The sequence below is a fragment of the Bradysia coprophila genome, unplaced genomic scaffold (genome assembly GCF_014529535.1).
Source record: "Bradysia coprophila strain Holo2 unplaced genomic scaffold, BU_Bcop_v1 contig_687, whole genome shotgun sequence".
Classification (NCBI taxonomy): Eukaryota; Metazoa; Arthropoda; class Insecta; order Diptera; family Sciaridae; genus Bradysia; species Bradysia coprophila.
In genome coordinates, this window is record NW_023503927.1 from 147,212 (window position 1) to 171,008 (window position 23,797).

The 23,797-nt window shown below is 35.1% G+C and overlaps 1 long non-coding RNA gene across 1 annotated transcript; it reads left to right on the forward strand.

The window, feature by feature from the left end:
* Positions 1 to 238: 238 nt before the first annotated feature.
* LOC119083513 lies at positions 239 to 14,180 on the forward strand. The gene is made up of 3 exons (XR_005088880.1): positions 239 to 252; positions 6,775 to 6,779; positions 13,938 to 14,180. It is a non-coding gene; the product is annotated as an uncharacterized LOC119083513 (long non-coding RNA).
* Positions 14,181 to 23,797: the final 9,617 nt, after the last annotated feature.

Sequence of the window (23,797 nt, forward strand, 5' to 3'; positions counted from 1 at the left end):
TAACCAAATAAGATGTTAAATGTAATGAAGTAATAGATTTTGCTTCGGTATTTTGCCATCGTCGATGTGTAGCTAAACTCGCCTTCGATTTCTATTTTTCAATTTTTCAATCTTGAGCGAACCATAGATTAGTTTCACATACATTCTACTCAAGTAGAGTGCATCTATGTACGCTTCAAAAATTGGTTCACTGAATGGTTAGAGGTGTTGCTCGATAAGCATTGAGTTTTTGTGTTGGGGGTTCGAAATTTGGTCAGCTCGAAATTTTTATTTACGGGTTATGGTTCAGAATGAGTGGTGAAAAGTATAGTATTTTACATCACTAGGGATAAAAAGATGAAAAGTAGAGTTTTCGTGTGAATTTTGTTGATCCGAGGCGAAGCTGAGATCAATAAACAAACGAATACGAGACTTTTTATTTTTATACCGAACTATGTAATGGATTTTACATGCTGAGGGCGTCGAAAGACGTGCTTCAAAAATGAAAAGTACGGTTTTCGACGCATGTAGCGTGTAAAATCCATTTCAGCACTAGTGACGAAAAGTAAAATATATAAAAACAGAGAAAAAAAGACCCTTCGATCGCATCCAAAATCACGCATGAAAAAATTCAGTTTTCGCAGCGCAGTTGCAGAAAGAAATTTACAGATGGGGCACAAAAAAATTGAGTAAAATATCTATCGGAATCTATTCAGTTTTTCCAGTACCGAGTACCCTGTCCGAATATTTCGTGAATGGAAGGATGAAGTTATTTTCCACATTTAATTTCGTATTTTATTTGTAATAAAGTAATGGGATTATTAAGTTCGCACATATATTGAGGAAAATAAAGAAAATATTAAACTCACACGCCGCACAGTCACCTCATAGTGTATACTCCTCTATCTATATAGACTTCTATGAATTTCTACCAGGGCCTATTTCGGAGAAAAAAAAATTTAAATAAAAAATATTTTGAAAAAATATCGAAAAATTCTGGAAAATTTAGACAAATACGGGAAAACTTGGAAAATGTGAGAAAATTTAGGAAAATACGGGAGACAGTTTTCTCAAAAATAGCTCCTGAATTTCTTAGAGACTAATTTTAACAATGATAATGAACGAAAAACCCATAAATCGTTTCCACTTTAATGGATCACTAAACTCAGGCCTTTTTTTACAATCCAGAGAAAATTAAATTTTCTCCAAACTATGTATTTTCCCGAATTTAATATTAATTTTTACATGAAATATCATCATCACATAACCATTTACACCATGAACAAGTAAATCTGGTCTACGTGATCTGAAATGGAAATAAACCGAAAGCATCGTCAACATGACCTTTACGCGTTTGAACAAAAAAAAAATGGAATTGCGAGTTCCTCAAAAACATCGCCAGATATAATACACGATGTCCCATTTATGAAGAACCGGGGCCCGTATTAAAAACCATTTTACTGAGTGATGGTGTAACGTTTTTTTAAGCTTTGTTGAAAGTAGAATTGAAGCACAGGAAAGCACAGGAAAAAAGCATAATGGTGTGAAAGAACCTCTTTATTAAACACAATATAATATTTGGTAGTTAAATGAACCGAAGAAAGAAAAACCTCACCAGTTTTGCGTTGATGATGTACAAAAGTGTGTTTCCTTATACAGTGATGCGTAAAATGCGTATTTTGTATTAAACATATAGTAAATTTATTTCTGGCTGTGTTTTTATTAGGATCACGTTTTCCTTTTATTATTATGGATACGTGACCAATAGGATCTCCAGATTCGTCGAGTTTCATTGCCTTTGCAACGGTTCGGTGTAATGTGTTTTTGATACTTTTCTTATGCTGCTAACGAAAAGACAAATGAACATTGACCAGTGCTGTTGTCTCGTTTTTGTGTTTTTCTTTTTATTGTGGACATTCGCAGAAACAAACAAGGTGTTGCGGGAAAGTAGGAATATATGCAGTTCGAAGACGTTAAAGCGCCAGATAAATTTTTACATCGACAACTATTTACAACAATAATTACATCTAGAGGTATTACGTGAGAATTTTCTCCAGGATGAGTTTTAAAACCGTCCGAGTTTGTTCCTGTTTCCCGCCGGAAAAATAGCGATAAATGTAGACAAAGCTGGACTGTTTTAAAACTCATCCTGGAGAAAATTTTCAGGTTTTACGTTGTCTACCTGCGTTTTGGATGCCAACCTAACGGTGTACAAAAAATCCTACAGTGTCTTGGTTTGTCCTGTTCTGGTTCGCTTATTTTTCACGGAGTTTCATCATATATCTTCGCGAGTTTCTTCTCAAAATTGGTGATCAATACGTTAAATGAAAGGTATTGGCGGGACGAATCATAATATTGAAATTGTCGAAAATCGGGTTCATGGATCAGTAGGTATTGCCAAGAAAGCACGCAAAGTATGGCAAAACAGCGACTTTTGCTGGTTTTTCACGAATGTATCCATGAACTTTTGCTCGAGATTGATGGCTGAATGAAAGGCGTTGATGAGAAGAGTCAGAAAATTTATGAAACGCAGGCCAGTGGTTCGGGAGCTGTTGCCCTTAGAATGCACAAATAAGCAGGATTCGCGTATTTTCTGCTTTTGTTTACGTACATCCCTGGAAGTGAATGCTGAAATATGACGAGTTTAGTCAGGAAGTCTCGAAAAGCATTTTTGCAACAGGAGTCAGCAAAACAACGATTTTTTTTGAAAGCTTCTCACGCCTTTTGATTTAAAAATTGTTGTAAATAGTTGATATAAAAGTTATTCTGGTCACTAGTCTGGTCTTTCAACGTCTTTGAGCTGCATATTTTCCTCATTTCCCGCACCTCCCTCAGGAAATAATTTACGATTTACGAAGGTAGAAGAAAACATTGATCATTATTTAAATATTGAATTTATTTCACAAAATCTAGACACGTAAGACAATTGGATTACGTTGAGCTACTCATTATAATTCAGTGGGGATTGTATTTCACGACCCTTCGAATAACATAGAATAGCATAACACATAGGTCTACCAAATGTTGTGAGTAAGAGTATGTATACTATGGGTAACAACAAAAAAATATTTTAATTTATATTCGATTTTATGTTAGACTTATATACCGACCGGCACCCCCTGAAGCGTCTTCCTACCGCAATTGTTTTGCAAAAAAAACAAATTTTATTTTCGAATTTCTGACCAACAACAAAATTGTGAATGTAAACGCAAAGGGCAACAATACGTTCTCTGTACCGGAAGCAAAATGAATTTATTATTTTTCCATTCCGACGGAAAGTTTTGGAACAGCCAAATTGGTTCACCGCATTTCGCACAATTTTCTACATCTTTTTTTGGAATTTGTTCAATTAACTGTACCCTTAAATGCCTAAAATTGAGTAAACTTTCTATTCGGAGCTACTAATCGTCTAAACAATCCGGAATTCCCATGAGAGACACAGACACATTTAACTGTTCGATACGCATCTTCAATGACCCTTCAGTTTAATTATGAAATTCATTTACGGTCCATTTATCTGTTACAAAGACAGGGTTTGAAATGTGGATGTGTGTACGTACGGTGTTTCTTGAAATTTCATGTTTGCAGCAAATGTTTCGACTCTTTTAGAAACAGAAAGTGCTAGTTGCGATAAAACAACTTAAACCTTTTATTTCATACGTGTAAAGTTTCACACAAATCTATTACTTCAATAACTTTATCATGGATTACGAGTGTTTTTAGGTAGCTTTCGAAAGCTTTGAACTTCTTTTTATAAATCCACTGGAAAAGTAGAATATAAAAGAAGCTTAAAGCTCATGAAAGCTCTTGAAAAGCAAAGACACAAATGAAATACGTTTTTTTTGCGTAACATATGACAGTAGAAAGATAGGCCAAATTCTACGTACGTTCATCTATATTATAGATACTATAAACAGTATCATTGAAACAGTTTCCCGGTAGCAGTTTAAATTTAGAATTGATAAGCCACGTGCCGTCTCAAAATTAAACCGAAATAAGCCACTCGTGTGGAATAATACCGAATTTCTCTCATTGCCGTTCATTAAACAATAACCTGAACAACTCGACATAGTCTCCAAATTCATAAAATTTTCACAGATCGCGCACCATAAAAAGCAATGTAATTTTACGACTCAAAGTGTATTAAAAGAAGACAGTGCCATTCCTCATAAGCACCACAGAGTACCTACACATCTTGAATAAAATATTACACCGGACTGGAGATAAGTGTTTTCCATGTATTTTCCTTGCACCATCTCAATATTTAATCGTATTTTCTTTAGAAAAGACCTTTAACTCAAAAAGATTTTTTTTTATTACATTTGACACCATGGACACCACTTTATTTCCATTACAATGGTTTGCAAAGTTATTGTTGTTAGCCTTACATACAGAACATGGAGGCGAAAAAATGTACCATAAAATGGTGTAACATTCCCAAAAACCGTTAAAAAAAGGGATTTACAAAGTCAGACCAGTTGTACCCGGAGTGTTAGTCAAGTTAAAATCAGTTTATCCGATTGTGGTTTGATCTTAAAAAGCCAAGAGCGCAATACATTAATCCAACAAAGTTAAAATGTTAAATAAAAACTTTATGGCTGTTGCTAATCGCTCGCGAGTGCGAATAGCATCTTATTTTTTTACGCATGTAAACATCTAAAGAAGTGAATAGCGTAGAAACATAATAATCAGAGGAAAGAGTGACAAATGAAATGGTAACGAACCAAGAAAATAGTGATATATGAACAACTACAACGTTTGTTTCTAAATTCAAGGTTAGCGTAAATTTCGTTGTTATTCCAAAAGTCCAAGCCTTTGTCTTTGTTGAAAAAAGAAAGAAAAGTGATCACTAGTTCTTCGTGTTATATTCTGTAAAGTAAATCATTTCACACTTTATTCCGTTACAATTTCTAAGACATCCTTTTCTTCGTAACTTACACAGTGCAAGAGGGAACACGAGCTACCTCATCATATTTTGTAAAAGGGAGCATAAGCTCCATAGTTCACAATTTGTAAAAGAGAGCTTTCTACTTGCCTCACATTTTGTGAAAGGGAGCATAAGCTACTTTGCGTCATACTTTATAAAAGGGAACACGAGCTGCTTCGTCACATTTTTTAAGAGGGAGTATAAACTACATAAATTACAATTTTTCAATCTCTTGCCTCACATTTTGTAAAAGGTAGCATCCTTGCATCAAATTCTTTAAAATATAGCATAATCTCAGTGGCTTTTATTTTGTAAAGAGAAGCATAAACTCCATGTATCACATTTTGTAAATGAGTGGTTGAGCTCTTTGGGTCACATTTTATAAAAGAGAGCTTAAGCCCATAGTCTCTCATTTTGTAGCAGAGAACGTGAGCTCTTTGTATCACATCTTTTAAGTGAGAGAAAATCAAAGAAATTTTCTTTTGTTTTTATCCCATTTTAACATCCTAGGTCCGCTGAAAATTCAAAATTAAAGGCGTCAACGCCTAACACCAAACACAGCTTAAAATTTTTAAATTCATTCGTTCGTCCACTGATTCACCCAAAATTTGCTTGAAGACCTATTGACCTGTCACATACGGATATTCATCTGTTATCAATAACGACGACAAAAATAATGACAAGTTCTGAGTAATATTGTCTTATAGTAAAATGCATGTTAAAAAAGGGTTGAAGCACAAGATTTGAAATCAACCGATTAAAAATACTTTGATTGATGGAAGTAATAGACCTGATAATAATACTGGTCAATGACCAGTGGTCATATGCTTGCCGTCTGTAACAGGTTAACGAATTAAAGAATTAAAAAGGGTATTTGCGGGCTATAAGATGCCATTCGCACGCTCGGGCGAATAGTCACTTCGAAACTTTATCCAAGCACACGTTCCACCGTGCGATGCGTGCCACCGCGATCCAGTTTCGAAAGAGGCAAATTGTTAAGTGATGGGAAATTTTTTTTCCCCAAATATTGAGTGTTAAGTTATTGTAAACATAACTTGTCGTCGTCGTTAAATGCTAGCGACTCGGTGAAGTATATTTCTTTCCAAATATTTTTCTACGCAGTCGGGTGTGTTATTGTTGAGTTGATAAATGGTAAACATTATAAATTTTGAATATACGAAAATTATAATTGTTGACAATTTTAATGCAAACATTTTGGTTGTTTGAAATTAAAACAGAAAAAATTTAATGAAAGGAAAAAATGTGTTTCACGATCGTAAGTTCATACGTAAACAATACAGTTGTACGTATGGACTATTACCCGCAATCGGCGGTTTTTTATAAACGTTTCTGTTTACCATCTTGTACCAAGTAACAATAGCATAACGCTGATGCAATAGATTTTAAAAATAATTACAAACGATTACTAAATTAGCTGCTGACGCTTGAAAACAAAAACCTGCGCTCAACATCGTTATTTACTGCACTTGCTGTTGTGTTGGAAGCGACGTCGGAGGCTGAATATAATGTTATCTACTGTAATGTCAAAATATTCATAATTGGTACACTAGCTACACATAGCGACGAGAAAGAGACCTGATTCATTTTTTTCTTTTGTTGTACTGTTAAACTTGACAGAATAACAAAAGAAAAATTTGGGTCAGGTCTCTTTAGCGTCGTTATGTGTAGCTGCAGGTACTCCAAGAGGTACTCTTGTTTCAGTGTATCTAATTGGAGTAAATTTACACACTGACAAATCCGTTTTAGTAGAGGATACATAATGAACTGGATATGCTACACATATCAATAAATTGACAGGTCCGCGCGCAAATCTAATATTTACGTACGGATACGGGATAGGGCATGAGATGACGTACTAGTTTACCCTCAAAACTATAAAATCGCCATTCTTGTTTCCATAGCTGAATATGTTTGTTTCCTGAAGTTTTACCTTGACAACTACAACAGCGCCATATTCAGCCAAATAAAATTTGCTGACAAATGGTGAAAACGTCAACAAGATCCATGCCCTATTCTATTGGTATTTTAGTGGGGGTGTTTCATGTATGTATGTGTAGTATCTGCTATTTATTGCCGACAATGTAATTTTGCATGAAAATAATAAATCTTTCAACGAAAAATGTGTTAATTTGTTTCGATTTTGACATTACAGTAAGTAGTTAAAATGTCACCTAAAAATAACTAAAAAAAAATTTAAATTTAAAATCTTGTTGCTAAGTAGTTAGTAAATGTGGTGGTTTTGCGCCCACGATGTGTTGCCGAACTCGCTTCGCTCGTAATCTCACACCTACTGTGCAAAACAACCCTATTTACTAACTGGTTAGCAAAATAGCTATAATGATGAATTATATTGCCCGACATACATAAGTGGTTGATTTAGCATTTTGCTTCGTTTTAATAAATTCCACTTTAAAAAAAATTGTGTTTTTAGGGTTCTCTGCGAGCAAATGGCCACATAATCAAAACACATTTCCACTTTCATAATCGCGGTCGTAATGTACACAAATAATTGTTTTTTTGTATGACATATCCCTGCCGGAAAATCCTATCATAGTCTTTATTCTTAAAAATATATTTGCTAAGTGGTACGACTGGAAAAGGTTTGCACAGACCTAAAATAATAAAAAAGAACGTACAAAAAGAGAAGAACGACTCGTAGATTAAATGCTCGATAAAATAATAACTTTATAAGCGGATGGGGGGAACGGTTTATTAAGATCCGTGTGTGGGCCTCGGTGTGGGCCTTTTTACCTTCATAAATTTTGGTTTCAATATGACAAACGCTTCTAACGGTAATGGTTATTAGGGTATACGACTGTAGAGATCTTATATTTTATTCGGATGAAATACTCATTTTAGTCTCAATAATGTTCTATGACAATTTACTGCGAATATGGTTGTGTTTTTAAAGTCATCCGAACACACAAATCAACTTTTTTATATCTCATTGCCGTATTTTTCGTTGATACACTATATTCGCAAGAGAGGTTATGCAAGCACTGTTCAAAGAAATCGTAGGACGACGAAACTTATTATCGTGAAGTTACTTTACTTTGGACCTGGGCTGGGCTGAAACAATAGGTTTATCCCCTGTGAGATGCGGGAAAAGCAGGAAAATATGCAATTCAGAGACGTTGAAACACCAGAGTGGTAAAAACCTGCAAATTTTCTCCAGAATGAGTTTCAAAAAGGTATGAGTCCTGTTTCCCGTCGGAGAAACAGCGGGAAATACAGACCAAACTAGACTTTTTTTAACCTTATAATATGGATAGAACTTGTAGTTTCATTGTTTAAATAATTGGAATACGTGGTTCATTTATTTATTTTATTATTTTTTCCGAGCTTTCGCACACAAACTTATAGGTTTTACGTTGTTTATCTGTGTTTTTGGTGCCAACCTAACGGTGTACAAGAAATCCTGGCCAAAATTTGACTCTAAATTCTGCAAAACAGTGAGAGAAAAGTTTGGAGTCCGATTCAAAGAACAGAGTTTTGTTTTGTATAGTTTTGTTTCGCTAGTTTCTCACAGATTTTCAGCGTGTATCTTGGCGAGTTTCTGCTCAAAGTTGATGGTCAATAGCTGTTCCACCAGTAGACAGCAACGAAAATAGTTATAGTAATAGTAAAAAGTTGTTGATATAAAAATTATTCTGGCAACCACTGTGTTGTTTCAACGTCTTTGAACCGCTTATTTTCCTATTTTTTCTGTTTTCTCGCACCTCCCAATTAAAATTTTTCTAAAATTTGGAGCCGAAATTGCGTTTATTGTAGATTGTTAACCTCTGAACGTATGAAAGTTCGGCCAAGTTACAGATTTGCACACCAATTAACCTTATTGATTAACACTGTTCAAACTATTTTCCAGCTGAATTTCATTCTTATTTTTATCGCCATTGTCGTCAACCAATTACTATAGCCATCGCAAGCATAAAGAAGTGTTTTCAGTATATCAATTAAAAATGTGGTTGTGAAAAGCTCCCATCAAGGCACCTGAATTTTAATTAATTTTTGTGTGTGTAAATTTTAAACTATTCGAAGTAACTTTACAAAAAAGAGGACAGATTTTGTTCTCGGTAAGATCGCTAATCGAATTGAAATTGATGTTGTTGATGTAGAACGTTCTTTTACCATATAAACGAGAATAGAGCAACAATTGCAGAGTAACTCTGCTATGTACTTGCTTACTATTTTGCATTTGATCGAGGGGCAAACTCTTTTGAAAGCGATTTGCAACTCTTTTCGTATTTAACTCGCTTTCATCAAAAAAAAATTAAGCTTTACCGATAACGATATTATAAACTACCGATATCGAGATATCGACGTTCCTAAGTACCAACAAAAATATTCATTGAGACTGATAAGAGTAAAATTTACAACTATTATCGGTAAATTATCGGCAAACCTCATTGTTTTCAAAACTGAGGATTGCAAATTTAATTTTCTCATCTTTGTTGTTCTACTTTTGTCAAAAACGAGCATATATTCATATCAAAACACTTTAAGTATGAGCAGAGCAGTGCCACTGAAAGTGGATAGTGTATCAAATAAATTTTGGCACTGTAAAAAAATTTGGAAAAAGTTTTCATACAAAATAATACTCTATGCGGCAGGCTGTCAGCTGTCGAAGCACTTTTAATTGAAGTACGTTGGTTTGATCAAGGGCTAAAGAGTGTTCAAAGAGAACGTCAGATAGGGGAAGCCCCCATAGACCTCACTTATATTAAATGGTTTATTCCCAGTTAACTGGACTTTTACACACAACTTTTGACATGACATACCAGTTGAACAATGTTCTTTTTGTGTATTTTTCCGCTCTTTGAACACTATAATAAAGTATTTCACTGTTCAGTTAACAGAGTTCGCTATTTGTAGTTCAAGTAATTCAATTCTTCAACTCTTTTTTTTATTCATTTGATACATTTTGTGTACAAAACAAAACAAAAAATGTGTGTGATGCGGAAGATAAATGGCAAATTTCAGAATTCAGACTTTCCACATTAAAAAACACCTTTTACGGGAGGCTATGTCGTTTGCTATTGACAACTACCACATAAATAAGTGATGCATAGTGGCTAAAGTGACTTGTGTAGCAAAATGTGCGTTAAGCCTGACGAAGTAAAAGATTTAAAATAGAATTGTGTTAGATCAAAAGAAGTAGTAGACCTGACAATCATATTGGTGATATGCTTGCAGTCCGTATAAAACATTATTCGTTTCAATTGAATTTGAATAAATAGCGACCGCATTATTCTCCACAAACGAGTACAGCATGCACGTGTAACGTTGGTATCAGCAAAATCGACTTATGAAATAGAAATCACGAAATATTACAACTGTCGTTGACCCACATACATTAAACGCCAACGCAATAGTATGCCACTTAAATAATCTTCTAAGAAAAATCCGATTTTAGCTCCAATTAATATTCTCCACTTTAGAAACGGAACTAAAAGAATTTGAACGAATTGTGGGCTTGCTACTTGCATAACAGGCAAAATTGAGGCTTAATTGTAGAAATTAGGTAATTAGCTTTCCCACCCACTCATTTTATTAGATTCCTCATAAAAACGTAACCGTTTCAATGGTACTAGGGATAAGAATAGGAAAATGGTAGAAATAATTCGGTTAAGATTTTTGCTATTAATTGTGATATTTGAGTTCCTCGGATGGTTCCGCAGCTTATGCACTTGTTATGTACGGTTTAACGGAACAGCAAAATTGATGGGGAAATGGTATGAATTTTAATCAAATCAGTGGAACAGGAGAGGGATTACGGCATCAGTTCTCTTTCCTCTAATCTATGTCAACTCTACCGATAGAGTACGACTCACTATTTCACTGAAAGATGTCGCTGCAACAAAGCCAATGTCAAAATAATTATTTTTTTACTGGACGGATGTTAGTCAAATGGATTACCATCGTATAGCACATGACCTCAGGACTCCGGAACAGTAATCAGTGTTTCAATCGGCCCTATTTTCTTGGAGATAAGGATTTGAAAAAACGTTTGCTATCGCTCAGGGACTAGCCTAAGCAACATTGTAGGTGGGCACGTGCCCACCTGCATATCTCAAATGCCCACCTACAAATTCAAATTTGCCCACAAAGAAAAATTTAACAGAAACATACAAATTATATCCTTTTTTAAGACTCTTATCGCCAAGCCACTATAGGGTCGATCGAAAAACTGATTACTGTTTCAGAGTCCTGGAGGCCACTCTATCGCTCTATCATATCATACTCTATCGCTTCAGCGGTGGAGTTCACATAGAATGGAGGAACGAGAGGTGATGTCATAATCCCTATCCTGTGATCATGTTACGAAACAACATGCATAGAATAGAGACAAGAGAATTGATGTGGTAATCCCCTCCAGAAAAAAAGCGAAAATTCATGAAAGGTTGTACTGCGATACCACACGAATTTTCTCTGTTAAAAGCTCCAGAAAAATGAGGCAATCAATTCCAACTATTTTTTTACAGTTTTTATTCCACTATAACAATCTGAAATTGAATAGAAACGTAAAAGCATCGGCTATACACAAGCGATACCATAACTGGCAAAAAGGTATTGTAAAAATATGATTATGGAAATTGATACGGATATTCATTGACATCAAATAAATTTCAAAAGCACACACCATATTGAGCTGGGTGGTGGAATTTTGTCGGCGCACTAAAATAGATGTCGATAAAAAAAAACGAAAAAGAAGATAAACTGGACAAGGACTTTGCATATGTGAAGAATAGTTTCGATTCAATTTTCGTCCAGAAACTGTCCAAAATTTATATTTAGATATAAAATGGTATTTTATACGACAAGATGTCAACAGAAAATGTCTTTTCAATAAATAAAGGAAAAATATAGAAAATAAAAATTTAGAAAAAAAATGTTTCTTTTAAAGATACAAGATCATACTAGGTCCCACCTTATAAGTTGGCAAGTCCCTTGACTGATGAACTTATCAAAAGTCGTTGAAACATTCTTTTTTTTTATTTCAGAACTCCATTCTCAAAATTGGACGGAATGGCTCAGTGGGTTAAGTACTAGCCTTCCATCAAAATGATCCGGGTTTGATTCCCGTGTCAGACAATTACACACGGAATTTTCCTAGCGATTATTTCGCATTGGTGAAAGTTTAAGGCTCGGAACAGGTCAGGTCAACTTGAAACCTGACCTAAATGACCTGAAACCTGATTTGACCTGAACCTGAAAATCGAAAGCCTGACCTGGCCTGAATTTATTTTGACCAGACCTGATTTGACCTGTTTCAGAAATTACTATAACATAGTGTTGACAAACGTTCTTCTTCGGTTTGCAAATATGCCTCATAAAACCACAGGTCGTAGCCAGAAATTTAGAAGTCTGTGGCAACGAGAATCAACAAAAAATATGTAAATGAATCAGATCATTTCAGGTTAAAACTGAAACAGGTCAGGTCAAGATAAATTTGAAACAGGCCAGGTCAGGTCAGGTCGAATTTAAATCAGGTCAGGTAAAATTCAGGTCAGGTCAGGTCAGGTCGTCAATTTTCCGGTCACATGTCGACCTAAATCAACCTATTCCGATCCTTACTAAAGTTCACTCAAGCTTCAACATGTGATCATTTAAACATTAGGAGATAACAACGCAGTAAGTAAGGAAACGTCGAAACGTCTTATAAAATATCACGAACGGAATATTGCGTTCTTCGTCGATTGGATACAACTTTTTGATTTGTTCAGAATTACAATAGTTATTGGCCATAAAATATTTAAAAAAAAAACAACTCATCCAGGAATAAACTCCAGAACTAGATCGATTTTGTTCATTTTGTTCGATTTTGTATCACGAATTTACCGTATTTTACGTAGTTTCGATCTGTGAGAGAATTAAATACGTCTTTCGACGTTTTGCATTAATATCAGGCCAAGGCGACAGTGGTGCTCGATAAAATGCTTGAAGAACACTATATCCATTTGTACAGAAACAAGTCTATTGAATCATAGTTGAAATGAAATTTCAACTCATTACAAAATTTGCTAACTCGTGGCCAGTCTATGGTAAAGCAGCCACAGAGTCTGTTCATTCTGTTGTTGACGTTGAATAATTATCACGTTTTGTATAACTGCCCTTATTCCTTACCACAAATTTTAACTTCCAACAGTAAGACCCTTGATTTAACAGTCAACGGAATAAATGTAGGAGATATTGATATTGCAGAAAGAAAATTCCTATAAAAAATAGCACGCAAACAGTGATGTAGTATAGAATATACGGAATTTTACAGAATAATCTATCTGATATGTGTTCAAGGATATGATTTTGGAATGAGAAATGTATCCCTAGGGAAATAAAAGTATGAGGCAAAAAACATTGCCGTTTGAATTAGATGCGCCTCTTCCTTTTTTTCTTTTAATTCAAATTTATTTCATCATCGTTCAATGTACTCATTTGGTTATGACATTAATAATAATAAAAAGATAAATATAGACAATATATAAGTAACATATAGTTACATAATGTTCTAGTATTAAAGAAAATCGTTTGAAATTTTTTAATGAACTCGACTGTCTTCTACTCTTTTTCTTCCTAAATCTTTTCATCTTCTTTACATTTTTGTTTTGTTTTTTTTTTTCTAATATTGTATATTGTACGACGTACACATAATATTTATGTAAAACGACTCAAGGATGTGAACAGAAATTCCTTTTGTGATTGCAAAAAAATGTAAATAAGAATTATATACGAGATGTGGTATACCAAGAAAGGATGAGACATGGAAAATGCTAGTTTATACGACAAAACGTTCATTTTAAAGTCTCTTTTATTAATCGTCTCTGAACGCTGCAATGCCACATATTGTGACATACTTTGTTGCAAGAGACAGTTTTGGAAAATTCTTAAATATTTTCTCATTGAACGTTCGGGCATTGAAAAACTAATTTATCCTAGAATTTTTCTCAACTCAACGTCAAAAAGTAGAACTTTCGTCGCCTTTATTGAGAATAGTTATTTATGCAATCGAGAGATAAATGTTATGAGGAATTCTTTTGAAAAACAGAATCTTGAAATCGGATGCATTTTCCATTAGACTTTTTTATATGTGCCTGAATTGGCATTGGTCCCTAGAACCTAAAGCCACTTTCAAAAACATATCTAACGCCGACCGTACGAAACACCTATTTGTATCAAAAGCCTTTACTGTGAAACCCTTCATTTCTTTTACTTCATTCTCTACTGAAAAGCTATTCGCGCTTTAAAATCACTTGCATTATCCACTCTTTGCCTTGTTATCATATATAAATAAATTGCCGGAGGCAATATAGACAGCCCCGTACGAAGTCAACTTTCATAAATTCCTATTTAAACAGCTATATACCGCTATATTTACCTATATTTCACTATAAATAAACATTTCACAGATGAATATGCTATTATATAGCTATATATGCCTGTATATAGCTCAATATAGGTGAATATAGATATATATAGATGTCCATATATGGAATGCCTGAAACACCCCACACACATAACAAATTATTTCCATGTTAACAGAAACTCTCTAAGTACCATTTTTCCCAAGATATATCACTTTTATTAAAATCCAATATGGCCACCGGCAGCCATTTTGTTAAGAGACCGGAAATTTTACCGACGCTTTACATTCGTTAATACCTTTCAAACAAAAAAAAAATCATGAAATTCGGGCAAAATTTACTCGAGATATTGACAAAATACTCCACGTTCACTGTACGGCCGAGTAGCCAGATAAGAGCTCACTCCAAGAGACCTAGCTCACGCTCCGGAGAACATAATTTCAAAAACTTTTTTTCCCTGATTGGTACGGTCAATACCTATCTAATAAAGCTAAAACAAACGAAATATGTTCAAATGTAGCCGATCTACAAGCAAAAACTGCTTGCCGCCCTGTGCCTGTTTCACACCAAGGGGTCTAACTCACGAGTCGGTCATCCGTTTTATTTCCATAAACGTTTTTTTTTTGTCGATCGGTATTGTAAATACCTTTTATTTGACGTATCACTGACAAGTGTAGTGCTTAAATGTCTGGAGATATCTTCGAAAAACCGTAAAGCACTTATTGGGCCACAGCTCGGGAGGGGTCGATCCAAAATCACTCATCTTCGAACGTAGCCTGTCTTTACCAAACGGGAAAAAAAAAGAATTTTCAAAATCGGATGCGTTTTACTCAAGTTATCGTGCAAACAGACGTACAGACGGACAGACGGAGGACAGACGGACATTTTTTTTTCACTGGACTCAGGGAGTCCAATTCGACGTGTTACAAACGTATGCGTAAACCTATAAGACCCCAGTACTTCGTACGGGTCTAAAAATTCTTCGAATTTTGTGTGGCTGGTGGGAGGTGATCGAAAACTGAAAACATGCCCTTTTCTTACAATAATTTCTCCAGTTACACGAACCGTACAGGGTCGTGTGGGGTGTCATTAGAAAGGTAATTGCATGTACTTATGGGAAAAATAGGTTCTTGTTATGTTTAAAATTCATCTACACTGAGATATGTGCAGTTGAAGTTTTCAACCGAAAAAATACTGACAACTTACACTTTTCTTACAGAAATTTCTCGAGGTACACGAAACGTACATGGTCGTGTGGGGTGTCATTTGAAAGGTAATTGCATGTACTTTTAGGAAAAGCAGAGCTTACAGAAGTTTGGTGGCATCTACGATGAGTTATGTGAAGTTGAAATGTTTAAGTGCTTATATTGCATCGAAGATGCTACCAAACTTCTGTAAGCTCTATTTTTCCTAAAAGTACATGAAATTACCTTTCAAATGACACCCAACACGACCATGTACGTTTCGTGTACCTCGAGAAATTTCTCTAAGAAAAGTGCATGTTTTCAGTTTTCGATCACCTCCCACCAGCCACACAAGATTCGAAGAATTTTTTTGAAAGTGGCTTTAGGTTCTAGGGACCAACACCAATTCAGGCACATATAAAAAAGTCCAATGGAAAACGCGTCCGATTTCAAGATTCTGTTTTTCAAAAGAATCCCTCTATTGTAGGCACTAGATGTCTGTGGCTTTGAGTGAGAATATACATGTCGTGCCTAAGTATCTATCACATGGTTGCACACAATAGTATTTTTTGTACCAAGCCAGAAAAATTCGATTTTTTCAGTGGCAGCCCTAAGCTTAGGAGATGTGCTGAAAAAATCACTTTCCTGTCAAAGTACAAACAACGTTTTGTACAACTGAAGCAGACAAACACCCAAATAAATATCAATAAATCATTTCGACGAACAATTAAATAATCAAGTAGTCTACCACAACTCAAGCATGAAAAATATATGAAATTTCATTCTCGTCTTAGATCGACAAAAGTATACATTTCAAAGCTATTTGCGATTAAGAAAAAAATCATATTTCAGTCGTCCGGTGCACAAAACCGTTTTACCAATAAAGGCAAAGAACGATTTACTTTTCCTCACCCAGTTGAAAAATAGTTATTTATGCAACAAGTTTGACACTAGGTGTCATGTTATCAAGCGAGCGAAAAATGACCTTTTTAAATGCAAATCATATACCACTGAATGAGCGAAAAATTGTATGAAAGATCAAGAACCGCTGTTACGCTTCAAAAATTGGTTCATAGCGATTATATATCTCAATAGCCTAATGGCCAGAGGTGCTGCTCGATAAGCTTTAAGTTTTGGTGTCGGGGGTTCGAAATTTGGTCAGGGCAGGATTTTTTTATTTACTTTTGATAGTTCAAAAGTAGTGACGAAAAGTCCATTATTTCGTCACTCAGTGACAAAAAGTTGAAAAAGTTGCTCAGTGTCATCTGTTATCGGTAGCAGCGATAGAAATAAGCTCTTAGGTTTGGCTAATATGTTTTTTATATCAAAATGTAAGAAAAAACTATTGAAGTAGTAGACTTTGTACCAAACCTGAAAGAAACAAAGGAAGTGAAAGAATTAATGATTACATTGCCGTTTGCGGTTCAAATAAGAAATGTTTTTAAACATCGGAAATTATCAAAAAGAATCCTAAAATTCAGAATCCTTTAAAGGGATAGAAATTTTCAGAAATGTTTACACATAACAAATGCTCTAATTAGTATCCGTGAAGTATCTCCAAATTCAAATCGTCAAGTTTTTTTTCAGCAATTCATCACATTTTGAAGTTTCTTACACTTTGACGATTTTACTTGGCAATTTATCATTCATTGGTTGATTGGTTAAATCAGAAAAGAAAATCACCAGAAGAAGCGCAAAAGAGGATCGCAAAATAGTGGAGACTGACTTTTTTTTGATGATTTGTCACACTTTGGCGTCTCTTGGCCAAGAAAAATCAACAGGTTGTGAACAAGCGCTAAGTAATATCGTCAGAGTGGGCAGACACTCCAAGAAAAAACGCCAAAGAGTGGAGAAAAGCCAGAAAGACAACCATTATTAGTATCCTGCGTCTCTTCACACTATGTTGATTTAAGTGGCACCTCTTGGCCATTTTTCTTGACGATTTTTATTTTTTGGAGATTTTTTAAATATGAAACTAAAGTCTGTTTCTAAAAGTTCGAATCATTTAGGTATGATTTAGGTATTGCTGCACCGATAGACTCAGCAGAAAGGAATCTCGGACAATTTCAAGGTGTAAATATTTGCTTGCAAAAGCGTTCTAAATATGAATACTCATACAATGTCGAGGATTATCTCTACAATTTCCTATTCGTTTTGCAATTTTATTGTTTGAGAATTGTTCCCATAAAAATCGTCAAAGGAAAAAATGACAAGAATGTTTCACATAATTTTATTGTTGTGTGTTACTTCTCATTGTACCTTATAAACCTGAACAAGTGAGGTGAAAGAGAGGACGCGTCATCTATACATTGGTTATAACATTCTCAGGAAAAAAAAAATCCGTACTTAACGAAATTGTGTACTGCGAAACCGTGCAGGGTATATATCGTCAGATACATCCATAAAAACTAAAATCTTTCCAAAAATAGATTCACTGTCGTATGAATCATCTTACGTTTGCTTCACTTTACATTTTTATTAAAAAAATATTTCTTTTCCCCACTCATTCATCGAAAAAAATATCTCCCCCAAGTTAGTTTTTTTTTCACCATATTTCATCGCTTGCAGTTGTATTTTATAAGTTGAAAGAAGAAGAAGAAAAAAAATTGAATTTATATACATCAGAAACTTGATTACATTTTCGATTTTTTGCAGGTAAGTCTTCATGCACCGTTTAAATTCTAAAGATTTAAATTTGCAAATGGAATTCATTCTTATAACAGTAGCATTTTGAAAAGGGCCGATGTTCAACACATCGTATAAGCATCATTTCTTTTCAGGAAACGTTCGCTGTATATCTTAGAGATTAAAGAATCAATTGAAAATGTTGAACATTTAGTTTTCCATCGTATGGAAAGCAGGGTCTATTTTTGGATAGGCAATGTCAAAACGCAAAACATTTTTTTTTGTTAAACTATGGCAAATTTTAGGATATTTAGATCCCATCAGTACCTCATTAGCTACGCAATTGTTACATTTCACAATGTTCTTGTTGCAGATGACAATTTACTTAATCTAGTGATCTACGCCCCCTGAAATCTGCGAATCTAACAGGTTATGGGCACAGCATCACGGGGAAGCGGAAGAGACGATTTTTTTTGGCTATCCAAGACATGGAGCACGGGACATGGAATATAATAGATAAAAAAATGGAACAAATGATATTGAAAGAAATGGAACATTCAAGTGGAACAAAGATTACGTAACGCTGTCAGTGGTGTTCGGAGTAGCACAAGCCACCAGCTTGACAAGCCAGCTGATGGTCGTGAGAAATTCTGAAGCGGTTGGAGGAATTGACCGCATGTGAATGAGGAAATTGGTGGATGGATTTGACCACAAGAAGTGGCAGGAAGTGGTAGAACGAATTGACCACAGAGAATTAATAACGAAAATAAGAAACAGAATTGAAACATGATAAGAATTAATCTAACAGGTTATGGGCCCAGGATCACGGGGAAATGGAAAAGATGATTTTGTTGCTATTGGAAAGAAATTCACGGTTAAAATGTCATGACTTTTCTATCACTGGTGATGGAGAAAAATTTGCCCTTATACCAATACGCTCTCGCAGGATAAAGTAAAAACTTTACCTGATTTAAGTTTATCTTAGCTTTATCGCAGAAAAACCAAATTGGTGTCAAAATGTACATACTTCCTCCGGGGTAATGTGAGCGGTGAATTTCTATACAGCTGATGACTGTGGTGGTGGTTTAATAAAATCTCGAGTGTTGGAAAAATTCTTTAATACTGTGTGATTTACTAATAAGACGTAGGATTGGACTTGCATGGGCAGCGTTCGGAAAACTCAGACTAATTTTCAAAAGCAAAATGAATAATAGTCTGAAACGCAAAGTTTTCGACACTTGTGTCCTTCCAGTGCTCACTTATGGAGCGGAAACGTTAACTTTAACGAAAGCATCCGAAGATAAATTGAGAGTGACACAAAGAGCCATGGAACGGAGTATGCTTGGAATAACACTCAGAGACAGAATGACGAATCAATGGATTCGACAACAGACCAGGGTCGTTGATGTCATGGAAAGAATAGCATCTCTGAAATGGAGCTGGGCGGGACATATTGCAAGAAGGACAGACGAACGTTGGACGAAAAAGATCATGAACTGGCGACCATATAAAAGACGAGCTATAGGTAGACCACCAGAGAGATGGACAAACGGAATTAAGAATATTGCAGGCAAACTGGCAGCAAATGGCAATGGATCGTACAAAATGGAAAGAAGTTGGAGAGGCCTACATCCAGCAGTGGATAGAAACAGGCTGAAAAAGAAGAAGAAGAAGATTTACAAATTACGCTGTACTCGAATTCGTACATAAGTGGGATTTGCACTACATTATTCGTAGGGATGATATACACATGTACTGTCGGAGGAGAAGTTCGAAAAGTGTTTATGAAAATCGTTCTTAAAACGATGACAAAGAAAAGTAAAATTTAAAGATATTTTTAGATGAAATGGTCTTCTGAGATTAATTTGTCGAATAACTTTTTACGATTTTCCGAGAATTTTCCGTCCATATTATCACGTTTTTAATCATTAAAATTCAGTCGGTATCATTCCATTCATTTCAACTTTCAACACCTTGCATAGCGGCGAGACAACTGTAAAAAAATCCCAATTAAATTAAAGTTATCAAATCTATAATGGACAGACAGATACCCTCTTAAAATGCAATTTAAAATATAAAATACAATAAAAAGAAATGTAATCAAATATTCAGAATCAAGTCTATCCAACGGTGTCTTCCTTTGACATTCATTCGTTTTATAACTGAAACGAGAGAAAAAAAACCGCGCGGTCACGATCCAATTTGGAATGTTTCCCTTTCACCTTTTTTTTACTCCATCCCTTGCCATGACAACATTATTGTAACAATGGGAAATCTTTTCGTACAAATTTTACCAAACTTTGGCTTAGCTACTTGAGACATGTGTACCAAAGCCGAATTCATAAAATAAAGTTGGCTCGGCGAGTCTTCGAAAAACAAAAAAAAATTGAATTCGTTCAGGAAGAGTGAGTCTTAATTTATTCGAATCACGTGTGCCATCGGTATACAATGAAAATAATCTGCAAATGTTGGAGTGGTTGGAATTAGGTAGAATTTCTATGGAAAACGAATACAGCTGGATCGTCCTTATATTTAAACTTTGCACGCGGTACTGTTCTATTCGTTCTGTAGATACACTTTTTCGACTGCATATTGTTGTTATTATCCGCTGTTGTTTTTAAGTTTTTATTATAAAGTCGCATAATAAAGTAGGGATGTACATGGTAGAATGGTTATTTGTTTACCAAGGTAAGAAAATAGGAAATTCCAACAAGAGCGAAAGTTTGTGACCAGAGCGAAGCAAGGGCAGGAATTCGCTCGCATTGCAATTTCCTATTTCTGTCTGAGGTTTCATAGTGCGTGGCGTGAATAACCGTTTTTATCCACTCAAATGCGGTGAAAAGCCGTTTTGTTGACGCTCTCTCTCTCTCTCTCTCTATCTGATGACAGTTTAGGTGAGAAAATTTCTGTTTTTCCCATGAGGTGGACATCTCTTTGCAACTGTCACTTTGTTTTGGTTTTGAAAAATGGTGAAATAAATTGATGTTGTGATTCGTGGATGAAACGGTTATTCACGCCACGGACAGATGAAAAGTTGTGTGTTACTCTCGGGGAGAAATGGGAACTTCAAGCTGTCGACCTTTTTGGAATTTCCTTTTTTCTCCCGTTGGTAAACAAATAATAATTTCATTCGTGCAAACACAAAGACATCAAAACCAAAATAAAGTGATAGTTGCAAAGAGAAAAACTCTTGTTCACCCCATGGTAGAAACAAGAGGTTAGAAAATAAACATTGCGTCAACAAAACACCATCTTATCACCAGATTGGAGTGGAGAAAATAAGGTTATCAACGCCGCACGGATGAAAATTGATTACAGTCAGAGGCAGTGAAATTTCAGCATTTTTTTCAGCTCATCCACACATACAATCAAACCTGTTTATACGGTTATGCTACTGCCACACGTGTGTGTGTAGCATCTTCAACCGTACGAACAAATATAAACCGTGTTGATTGAATGTGTGGATCGGCTAAAAACAGCTGGAGCAAATTCATGCTGAAATTTAACTGCCTCTGACTGTATATAGGGTATTATAATCGTTGACTAGATGAAAATTATTTGAGGCCAGTTTGTACAGGTACCTAAGTTTCATTTGAGGTGCTGTTTTGCATTTCGTTTAATTTGAAATATATTCTCCTCTTCACGGTAAATTCAATTTAATTTTTGGCTTTTCCGTCGACATCGGAATTATTTCTAGACATAAAATTTCGATACATTATTGCCGTGTTTCAAACGGAGCGTCACTATATAAAATACACTCCGACTTTGTCGGTAATTGAATTTACCCTCTCCGGTTTAATAATTTAGATGTTTTGTACACGGACGGAATTTCAATTTAATATCCCAAATTAAAAGAAGAAAACCCTAATTAGTCTAACATTTTGCTGAGGAATGATTTATTTACGCACTCACTCGAAGGAACCGAATGTACTTGTTTGTTTTATTTATTCATTCCATGAACATTCATTCCGTCCGTCCAATAGTTAATACGACACAATAATGTTGCATAATGTAGAACGTTGTCAACGCTTCAAGAATAGCTATTTTCGATACATGTACTGAAATGGGGCTGTTTCAAGCATTAGATGTGACTAGTTCAACACTGTGTGCATACAACACTTTTTCGAACAACGAATCGGACATGAGCTTTACTTTGAAGTCGCAAAATCGGTAAAACGTTACACTGACAAAAAACTAGTTCAAAATCTTACCTGTAGCAGGTAACTTTGTCTCTAGAATCCACGCCATTAGTCGTATAAATTTATACGTCAGAGAGAGCTTTTTTCTCCTTTGTTACGATCTGTCAGTTTTTCTATTTTGCGATTTAGTATGGAAATGAAAACTAAAATTGAGATATCTTTGCTGTTTTAAGTGGTTCTTCATATTTTTTTGGACCAAAATGTTTTAAAGTGTGTTTGGAATCGATTGACATTAACAAAATAATAAAATAGAATAAAATATTTTCACACAATCTGTTAATGCCAATCGATTTCAAACACATTTTAAAACATTTTGGTCCAAAAAAATATGAAAAACCACTTAAAACAGCAAAGATATCTCAATTTTAGTTTTCATTTCCATACTAAATCGCAAAATAGAAAAACTGACAGATCGTACAAAGGAGAAAAAAGCTCTCTCTGACGTATAAATTTATACGACTAATGGCGTGGATAGCTGCCACAGATGTAGCGCCTCATACAAAAAATACAACTGTAGTAGCTATTCTAGATTACCTGGAGACAAAATTACCTGCTACAGTTAAGAATTTCAACTCTTGTCAGTGTAAACTTTACATGCTTCATGTCAATCATAGGTCGGTACGTGGCAATTTTCGTAGAGCGGAACTGTCAAACGCAAAACACAAAATTAATGATTTCTCATTCAGTATGCACAGTTTCGAGCGTTACTCGGAAGAAAATGTGTTTTCTAACTAAGATGAGTGCAACGGCTACGTCACGGAATACACACTCATCGTCGTGAGAGAAAATGTTTCTCTCCTAGTGACGTGAGTAAATATTACCGCACTAGTGACAAAATTCAAAATAGTCTACTTCCCCCATACACAAAAGACATCTATATCGATAGCGACATGAAAGATTGACATTTCGACATCAAAGTGCAAAAATTCATTTTCTGCTTCCTATAAACTCAATTTAATATGAGCCATGTTTGCATATGATTTTATCAAAAAGCGGTACGCCTTTGAGGGTGATGATAATGGTCAGACATATAATTAACACGAACTACTTGTTTCTCCTATCAGTGTGTTACACCGATAGAAATGTATGGAGTTAAAGTGGAAATGTCAATCGGATCTCGACATGATAATGTTCCGTTGGGAGCTTTCTCTCTCTCTCTCTCTCTCTCTCTCTCTCTCTCTCTCTTGAAACAACGATTCGAAATAATAATATCACTCGCTACGTTTCATCACATTAACGTTTTTTAAACTGTGACCCTATCACATCGTAATAATTAAATCTTTTACTTCTTTATCTCCTAACGTTTGATACAAAATCTTTTACTTTATTTGTTCTAACATATTTTTTGTTATATAAGTCAGTCAAGCCAGAGCTCGTCGCTCATTTTTGTTACTTCGCATTGTTGATAACAGATGAAAGGGCAGACGAATTGAACCCCAGATTTGAATCTGTGTACGTTAAAAGGTACTACGTTATGTATTGCAATCAATGTTGCACATTGTG